Below are 9,848 nucleotides of genomic sequence, written 5' to 3' on the forward strand. Positions count from 1 at the left end.
GATATATGGTATGGCGGAACACACACTCTATATCTGTTCAGGTACAACAGTCTTTTGTTTAGTTGGGCTGCTGCAAAGGAGACTCCTGGTGCCAGCTATCTTGGGAGTTGTATTCATTTGCAGACAATACAGTGAAATATCATTAGGCCTGGCTAAGCAGATTTCACAGGGTCATATTTTGACCTACACACACACACACACCCATATACATACACACACACCCGCACACACACACAGACAGGCATATACTCTGTTCACACACATGCCTATTTAAGATGTCATGTGTTAATGGAACTATGCATATTCACGTAATCTCAATAAAAGGAGCGCTACCGGGAGCCCGGCCAAGAGTGACGGGGTTCAAGTGGAAGGAACAGCGCTTGACCTCGGTCAGCCTCCCTCACGCGAGTTCACACAAAGAGCTCGGTCTTGTGTCTTGTTTTGCTGCTGCAGTTGGTTGTCTAAATTGTTCCAGCAGGGTTTGTACTTAGATAAACCCAACAGTGTCCTGCAATTGCCGGGTATAACAAAATGTCTGTCCTCTAAACCCATCCAACATATCTAGAAATATTGGCTATGGTCCTCATGGGGAAACTCATTTTTATTTTTCTCTTGCACATTAACCTGTGCAGTTGTACGCAATGTTTTTACTGTGTATTGCCATCAGAGCAACAAATTGTAAGCAGAAATGGTAATTATTACACAATAACAGATTTTATCCCTGTCATTTTTTTAAGTATATCTGAATTAAATTGATGGGCAGATCAATTTAAAAATGAATGTTTGAATTACAGAATGGCGTTACTCTATCTATAGTAATATTTACTGTCCTGTGACTGAAAATAGAAGAGGTTTCAAATGATCAAAATATCTCAGCAGCGTTCACCAAACTGAGCACAGGAAACATGAACCAGTCTACGAGCTGCAGCAGCATTAGTTTGAACTGGTTTGTTGTTCCGCCCACTAGTGAACTGAAACAGTGAGGCTTGACTTGACTTGACACAAAAGTAACTCGGCTTCTTTAGAAACAGTTTTTGTAAGACTAGGTTATTGCATTAACTCCTAATTTTTTTTAAATAATAAAATACTTTTAGTAGCAAAGAAACACCCCTGCTCACTGGTGTTACACTTCAGTCCTCAGCATAAATCTAGATGACATGGAGATCAGAGCTCTCTGCATCAGACTGTGTGAGTACTTTCTCTATTTTTACATTATTATACTATTTAGGTTTCTTATTCTGATTAAAAATATCACAGTTTTATTTTGTTTTATGTTTTAGGTTGGAAAAGTAGGCTATTGTATTTTTGTGGACTGTGTATGTATGTGCAGTATATTTAGTAATTATACAGTGTGTGTTTTAGTAATTCTGTGCCTCTTTTATCTCTCTTTAGTGATGAGCATCATGATACTGCTGAGTGTACAGGATCAGAAAGTCAGTGAGTACCAGCTGTTTGCTCGTTTATATCTACATTAATTATCATTTTGAATGAGCAAGCAATTTAGGGGAATTTTTTTTGTGAGAGATATTTTTTATTGTTTTATTTACCGTTTTCTTTGTTCACTGTTTAAGTGCAGTATGCACTGACTCTTTCATTTTCCTTTTTTCAGATGCAGTTTCTCTGCGTGTTGTTCCAAACAGATCGCAGTTCTTTGAATATGAATCAGTGACATTTTATTGTGAAGGAGTTGATTATTGTGAAGTTGTGCATAAATTCAAAGGGAAAGTAGAATCATGTAGTAAAACTAACAAGAGGACACCAACAGGATCATCCTGCTCCATTCAAATTGTTTATGCAGACAACAGTGGAGAGTACTGGTATGAGACTGAAGGAGGGAGAAGAAGCAACATTATCAACCTCTCTGTCACTGGTATATTTGAAGAAACAAACATTTTATAAAATTAGTTTTAATTGAATTAAATGTCATGTTTATAAAATTAAATGCATGTCATTTAGCTGGTCCTGTGATCCTGGAGAGTCCTGCTGTTCCTGTGTTAATGGAAGAAACTGTGACTCTGAGCTGCAGGAACAAAATTCCTTCCTCCAACTTCAAAGCTGATTTCTACAGATATGGAAGTCAGATCCATAGAAGCTCCACAGGAAACATGACCATCCAGAGAGTTTCCAAGTCAGATGAAGGACTTTACAAGTGTAGCATCTCAGGAGCTGGAGAATCACCAGAGAGCTGGCTGAAAGTCACAGGTGAGACACTGAGATGTTTTAAGATAAGATTTATACATAATTATGATATGAATAACAGCTGATGCTCTTTATGCAAAGCTGGTAAATCTGTTTGCACTAGTATCTTTGAAATACCTTTTGAAATAATTTCCAGTGTATTAAGAATTCCAAAATTCTAAAATTATTTCCAAACATAAGTTGCAGATTTAAATAACTAAAACAGACACATCAAACTTTCCATGGTGTTTTAGAGGCTTTTAAGTTGATTGGCAAGATTTTTAATGTCATTATGAAGAAGCTAAAATTAATAGTTGATGGTTTACCATCCTCGTCTCATTTAAATCTTCCTGTCTTTTCTAACCATCATTCAGACTCTCAAAATTTAAATTACACGATTAATCCAGACAAAGAAGGCAGCCATTCCTCCTCTGCTGCCACACCTTGGATCATTGCCACCATTTTAGTCAGTGCTCTGTTGGTGGCAGTGGGACTGTATCACTTTGGCAAAGGTTACTGGAAGAGAGGTAATAAAAAATATTATTATTTTTAAATGGTAAATTGGTCTGTCAGCCAGATACATTATCTGATTTTCTTATACAAAGTTTTTTTTAAATAAAAGTGAACATTATAAGCTAATTGACTTAAGGAATTGTCTATACGCCTACCCGTGTGTATAGAAAATGAAAAACAAAAAAATGTGTTTTTTTTTCATTTATTTCTTTAATCGTCATAGAGACGGGCACAGTGGATGCAGGCAGAGTAACATATGCTGCTGTAAGAGAGATGGGAGGTATTTTACTGACCAACAGAAGCACAAAATTACTTCTGTAAAAAGGATTGCTGTTGTTTTCTTATATGGTGTTGTCTGTAGCTTTGTGAGATGTATATGTATTATTTATAAATGTAAAGATGAGTTTGAGTTTCTAAAACTTATGCCTCAAATGAAATCCACATACAATATAACTTTTAGACACATACTGTATCTCATAGAGCTCAAAATGCCATGTGTAGTTACATGTGGCATGAAGTACAACATCAGACATACATTCCATTTAACTTTTAAATTTAACCCAATTACTTTCTTTTTTAACAGTAATATTCAGTGAGTAGCATTAATTGACTCACAAAGTGTTCTATTGAATAAAGAAAAAAAATGCAGAGTACAAGCAAGAATTTTACCATTTGACAAACCCATAAAATAAAGAAATACATGATGGAGAGGTCAAAAATATGAAAATAGATAAAATACTTTCAAAAAATATGTGGTGATCTTGGCGTATAGAGTATTTATTGTAAAATAAATCTAATACAAATAGATCAGATGTGTAAAGTGCAATATCTTAGTTAAAAAGCAACAATTTGTTAAGAGGTGCTGATATTCTTGTGGCCAAAGTACTGATAGTTGGACTGTATCACTTTGGGAAAGATTACTGGAAGAGAGGTAAAGAAAATTACATAAATATTATTATTACTATTATTATTATAATACCTAAAAAATAATTCTCTGTCAGCTTCTCTATCATCAGATTTTATTATTCAAAGCTTTTAAATAAAAGTGAATGTTATAAGCTAAATGGTTTAAACTGATTAACTGTCTGTGCCTGTTTAACTTGTTTCTCTTTTTTAATTCGTTTTTTCATCTCCATAGATGTCAGCGCAGTTAATGCAGACAGAGCAACATATGCTGTTGTAAGAAAACACAGAAAGACTGAAGGTATTTTACTGAGAAAAAGTGGCACAAAATTACTTTAGTAAGGAAAAGGATTCCCTTTGTTTTCTTGTGTGTTGTTGTCTGTATCTTTCTTTGCCTGTTAGACGTCTGTGTGATAGTTATAAATGTACAGATGCAAGTGATCATTTGAGCTTCCAAAATGTACACCTCACATTAAAACCACATACAATACAATTTTAGCTCATCTTTTAGACATGTACTGTATCTTATATAGATCAAAATCAAACAGGACATGTGGAATTCATACATGCGTTCAGTTCCAATATAAACTTTAAATTAAACCCAATTAATTCCCATTTTGAAAGTAACTGAACACCTGAACCATAATATTGACATCAGTGAATAACATTAATTGTCTCACAAAGCATTATACTCTGGATTATAACATAGAGGTCAAAAATTAGAGAATAAATGAATGAAATACAATTCAAAAATATATTTAACATTTTTGTGGGATAGAGTATATGTTGTATAAAGTAGTAAATCTAGTACAACTAGATTTTCTCAGAACTGTAAAGTGTAATAACTTTTTTAGTACAAAAGTAGGAAAACAACAAGAAGCTGTTAAGAGCAGCTGACATTCTTGTGGTCAAATCAGGTCAAACAGCAGAAATTCAGTTGAAAAGTTCTGTTAGCACACTTTACATACTGGGCCGATGTAGGAATGACACTGATTTAATTTTCCAACTATGAATTAAATCAATCATCATGAATTAATTGAATAACAGACACAGATATCATCACTAATATTGATGTGATTATTATTCCCCTCACTCCCACTGTCCCTCTCGATCACAAGACAAAGCTGCATCACAGTCTAGACCTATTTACTACAGCTTAGGCCTCAGTGACACTCAACCACAGGGTAAGACTCATTGTGATTTAAAGGGATTTCCATGATGGCACTGAGATATCAGAAACAGTAATTTGATCTAAAAGAAATACATGTTTTTTATTATGTAAAAACTTTTGCCTACCAACTAATTTTTTTAATGTGTTGTTGAATCAGAAGCAGGAACAAGCAGAGAGATGTCCTCAGGAAGTCCTTGTCAACCCATCGCAGTGGATCCCTTCTATTCTGTAATACAGTAGGTAAGACTGGGGACAGGGATGCCTCATGAGCTGCATTCACACAATCTGCGATGGATAATAGAGATCTATAAGTTTGGGATTGGTAAATTAGACAACGTCATGCATTGCATATGTATACTTTGTAATATGTATCACTCATTCCTGTATTTGGTATGTAAAAATGCTAATTTCACTACATAGAATAAGAAAAACCTTTTTATATCTAACATGCTCCTTTGAGAACTACTCTAAGAGGTGAATACTTGTGTGCTTTATGCACCATTATAGTAATTTTATTTTCTATTCTTTAAAAAAAATGTCTACACTTATTTTGTGTGTCTTACAGGTTGCAGAGAGAAAGCTGTCTAAAGGCATACTCACATCTATGTGAGAATGAAAACAAAGAAGTAACCCAGTTTTATCACGCATTGTTTTTGTTATTAAGCACGTTGTACATCTGGTATTGGTGTACATGTCTATAAACTGTTATAGATTTTCTTGTTTCCGTCAGATACAGCTAGTTGCCATTCCCGCGTGGTTATAAATACATATATAGACTGAACCAAGCACAGACACCTGCCTCTTATTTAGAAGTTGAACTTTAACCAAATTGTTTGATCTTCTTTCTGTTTTTACACATGCATGAATGCTGTTACAATAAAAGAGCTTCTTCAGCTTTCAAAGACACCCACTGTGGTCAACTACTAATGTCAAAGGGTCACATTACTTCTTTTTTTCCAATACAAATGCACTGAGTTTGTTTTCAGAAATGACATATACAGTAACTGCAAAGTTTGATACTGAGAATTACCTTAACTGATTTTAAGTGTGGTCTAGTACACAGACAACATAAGTGGTGTCTTCTTTCATGCTGGAGCTTCACTTCAATAAAGCTGAATTTCTACTTTATGTTTGGACAGACTGTGTGAAAAGCAGAAATCAGGAGCTGAGTGAGGGAGTAAGTGTTCAACTCCTATGGGCTTGGCCTCATAGGTTACAGTAGGTGATATTTCAAGAGGCTAAATAATGTCACAAATAAGAGTTATTTCAGCAGAATTTCATCTCCCAGTGCAATGAACCAGTTTTACACAGTGTTACATGAGAATATTTTTGAATAAGGAGAGATCATTAGAAAGAAATTAACATGATTTATTGATGTACAAAATTTAGATATGTACAGAATATAGACAGAGGTATTTGACCGTTAGACTCAGATGGTCCGCGGAATGCATCCTCAGCACTGGAAGATATTAGAGAAGGACCCCAGAGAAAAGAAAAGCTATCTTACCATGGCAAGAGTTCTGACCTACAGGAATGGAGCATATGAATGTTAGCAGTAATGCATGGCAAAAGCAAGACATAACATGCATAAGCACTGTGTCATGTGAGAAACCAAGGAAAAGCAGCAGAATAGAGAATGAGGCCAGAAAGGTGCAGAAAAATTGAAAAAAGATGTGGAGCTAAAGTAAAGAAGGACAGCCTTCATAGGCTTGGAGGTGATGAATCACAGCAGAGCAACAGTGTCAGCAATAAGGCTTAGAGGTGGCAAGGAGCCAGGAGAGAAGAAGAAAATTGCAAAGGATGAAAACTGACGACTCAACAGAAAGCAGAGGCCTGCAAAAAGACTGGTAAAGGAACAAGAGAGACAAGACCCTGCATTAAGGCTCAGTCTACTGTAGGCCAGGAGAGAGCACAGAGACCATAATTAGGCAGAGTAAGAAGGAAGAATTTCATACCACCACCAGCTATATGCTGACTTGTCAAGAGTTTAGACTTGTGTCACGTAGAAACAGGCTGAACCACAGATCACGAAAACATGATTTAAGCAAGCACAGGGTGATGCAGAATTGAAACAGATGCAAAAATAAAAGGCTGCTGATGACCCGCCGTCCATTTGAAGACAAGAAGGAGGAAAGTAGTTTATAATTGTAGGGTGTTATCAGTGTTGGGGAGTCTAATACATCTAATACTAGTCTAATACTAAATACAAAATATGAGTAACTGTATCCTGTTACAGTTACCGTTTAAAAAGGTGATATTCAGAATACAGTTACTTTGTTGAAATCAGTGGATTACATGGCGGTCTTTTCCTGTTTCATATGTTAGGCTATGCCCTCTCTATTTTTGGTAATTCCACCCTGGTGCAAACCCAAACAAAACATGCATTAAGAGGTTCTAACGTCTGTGTCTCAATCTCGCGGCCCATGTCATTTCTACTTCTGGGCCACATAATGACTTGAAGAAATATTTTTAAAAATTATTATTCAAAAAATGATTTAATATGAAGACAATAGGCAGAGTGTTACAGGCATAGCCCTAAAGGATGTAGCCTCATGGGCAGTGTAGTCCGTGCTTCAGGGAGAATGGACTGCCATACCTGTTATGTGTCTGTGAGCGAGGAAGGGAAAAAAAGGAGAGTGGAAAAGTACGAGTTGTCACTGACCAGAAACGGGAGCTGGAAGCATGTAAATATAATAAAAAACACTGCAGCCAAAAAGAGTGCCTGACGAGCCCAGTTGTAAGTAAACTATTATGACTCGACTGTACACTGTGTTCGTGTTTTCCTCAGAAACAGTGAGTTCAGTTGGAGCAGCCTTTCAGCGTCTCTTGCTAGCAAAGTTGACCCAGACAACAAAGTAACGCTAGTTTTCGGCTACGAGCCCAAAACGAAACCTGACGTATTAGCCAGAGGTCCCTTTACTACGGTTCGGAGCCGCGGACCTGTTTTATATACGCGCGGAATAGTTTTCTATATGAGATCGCTGCAAAAAGTGCAGCCTTACCTAATGTCCACCCTACTGTTACTCATTTTATATTAAGATTTAAAAATCGAGTTTGTATTTGTATGGTGAGTAACCTTCAATAATTGCAATAAATCACACAGTAATAGTACATTCATGTAGTTGTAAAAAGCATCATATTGTATTAAGTATTCCAAAGTATTCAGAATATGTTACTCTCATTGAGTAACGTAATGGAATTCGTTACAAAATACATTTTGGGGCATGTATTCTGTAATCTGTAGTGGAATACATTTTAAAAGGAACCTTCCCAACACTGGGTGTTATCTTATAATATTAAGCCTCTTAGGGTGACTTGAAATGAAGTTTGTAAAGCTGTTGGACACCACCTACCAACCTATTTAGTGACGATCTTATAATATCACCATGAAACAGCATAGACAGAGATTTACTTGTTCTTAATGCAGGCCCTTGTCTAAGATCCACCTTTAGTTCACGATCAGTGAACAATGGAAGGTGCTACTGTATTGAGTCCAGGGTAATGCTGCTATAATGACATGAAACATAGGGATGCATGTATTTCCAATTTCATCTTAAAAGAGATGACATATTGTAGGGTCTAGCTTACAATAAAAAGCACCTTGAGCCGACTGTCGTTGCAATTTTGTGCTGTATAAATAAAACTGATATATGACAAACCTTCCGAGACCATCTTGATCACATAGCAGCACCATGCAGTACAGAAACAGTAGCAAACAGAGAATCTGCTTGCTTGCTTCAATGAAAAAGACAAACCAAAAGATCAAAGGTTTGGTCACACTACATTAAAATTATGTTTTGTATAGTTATAACTATAAATTCAACAAATCTTAAGCAGGTATTCCAAATGCATTCTTATGGAATTCAGACTATAAGAAGAAAAACAAAATTGTTTCTATGTGTGTTTGTTCTTTTAAATGCTGTTTATTTTTATTCTATACCACAATACCTTACATGTTGCAGAATGAACTGACTGAAGACATAATTACATCTCAATGAGTATGAGAAGAATAAAGTAATCCAGATGTATTACATATTGTTTTTATTATTGAACATTTGTCACTTGGTCTTGGTTTGCATGTTCATAAATTGCAATAACTTGTGTCTTGTCAGTTAGAAACAACTGGCTGCCAGACCCAGATGGTTAGAAGTACATATGAGGTCTCGCCTCTCTGTGCCTCTCTGGCAGGCTCACGCTGGCTACAGGTTTTGTTTACGTTTTGCTTCTCTCTCTTTCTCCTGCCTGGCTGGGCGGAGCTCGTTAAGGACTCTTGATCTTGGCACACGCACCTGTGATGATTGCCACCTCCTGATGATCTGTCAGGGTTTGTCTGTAACTATTTAACACAGTTCACCACTGGGACGTTGAACCTCCTGTGTTCCTACTCTTAGCTCTTTCTAAAAAATCTCCCTTTGTCTACTCGCCTGTTGGAGTAACCTGTGCTCTCTGTATATAGATTTCCCTGGACCTTGTTACGGACCCTCCCTTTGATTCCTGTGTGTTGCTGGCAAGAACTCTGAGTCCATCCGTTAGCCATGACAGAACATTCTAGCCAGAATATAGACTTAACAGACCAAGAACAGAAGCAACAGCATCAACTCTATCACTTGTATGTTTACAACAAGGAAACAATATTTGGCGATTTTAAATGATTTTAATAGATGAATCTCAGATACAGCTGATTTTATAGTTTAATACTCTTAACAGCAATAAAATACCATCCATAAATATTCAGTGTCAGACTATAAGTAACTTTAATACATTGCATTCCTTGGAGAAAATGTTGCAGCTGGTGAAATGTGCTGCAGACGTTTACTTAACTTTAAGAATGAACTTCCCAAAGCCAACTTACCTTGTTCCTATTGAAAATTTGTGCATGCATACGACTGGGTGGTCCTCCCCCTTAAATCCTGGGATAAAATGGCCTAGCAGGTGTGTGGAGCTGGGGATCCCCACAGAGAGTCTTCGTCTCCTTCACGAATGCTCCCGGGTACTGCACCATCCACTGGACCAGATCTGGGGCACCCTTTCTGCACAGGCACCAACAAGGAGTAGTAAAAACCAACTCCAAAAACTGCCTCAC

General features: G+C 36.6%; 1 long non-coding RNA gene across 1 annotated transcript; it reads left to right on the forward strand.

Moving 5' to 3' along the window:
• Positions 1 to 1,678: 1,678 nt before the first annotated feature.
• Positions 1,679 to 2,699, forward strand: LOC112846468 (uncharacterized). The gene is made up of 3 exons (XR_003219441.1): positions 1,679 to 1,870; positions 1,957 to 2,202; positions 2,553 to 2,699. It is a non-coding gene; the product is annotated as an uncharacterized LOC112846468 (long non-coding RNA).
• The last annotated feature ends 7,149 nt before the right edge of the window (positions 2,700 to 9,848 follow it).

The sequence above is a fragment of the Oreochromis niloticus genome, linkage group LG3, assembly GCF_001858045.2.
Source record: "Oreochromis niloticus isolate F11D_XX linkage group LG3, O_niloticus_UMD_NMBU, whole genome shotgun sequence".
NCBI lineage: Eukaryota > Metazoa > Chordata > Actinopteri > Cichliformes > Cichlidae > Oreochromis > Oreochromis niloticus.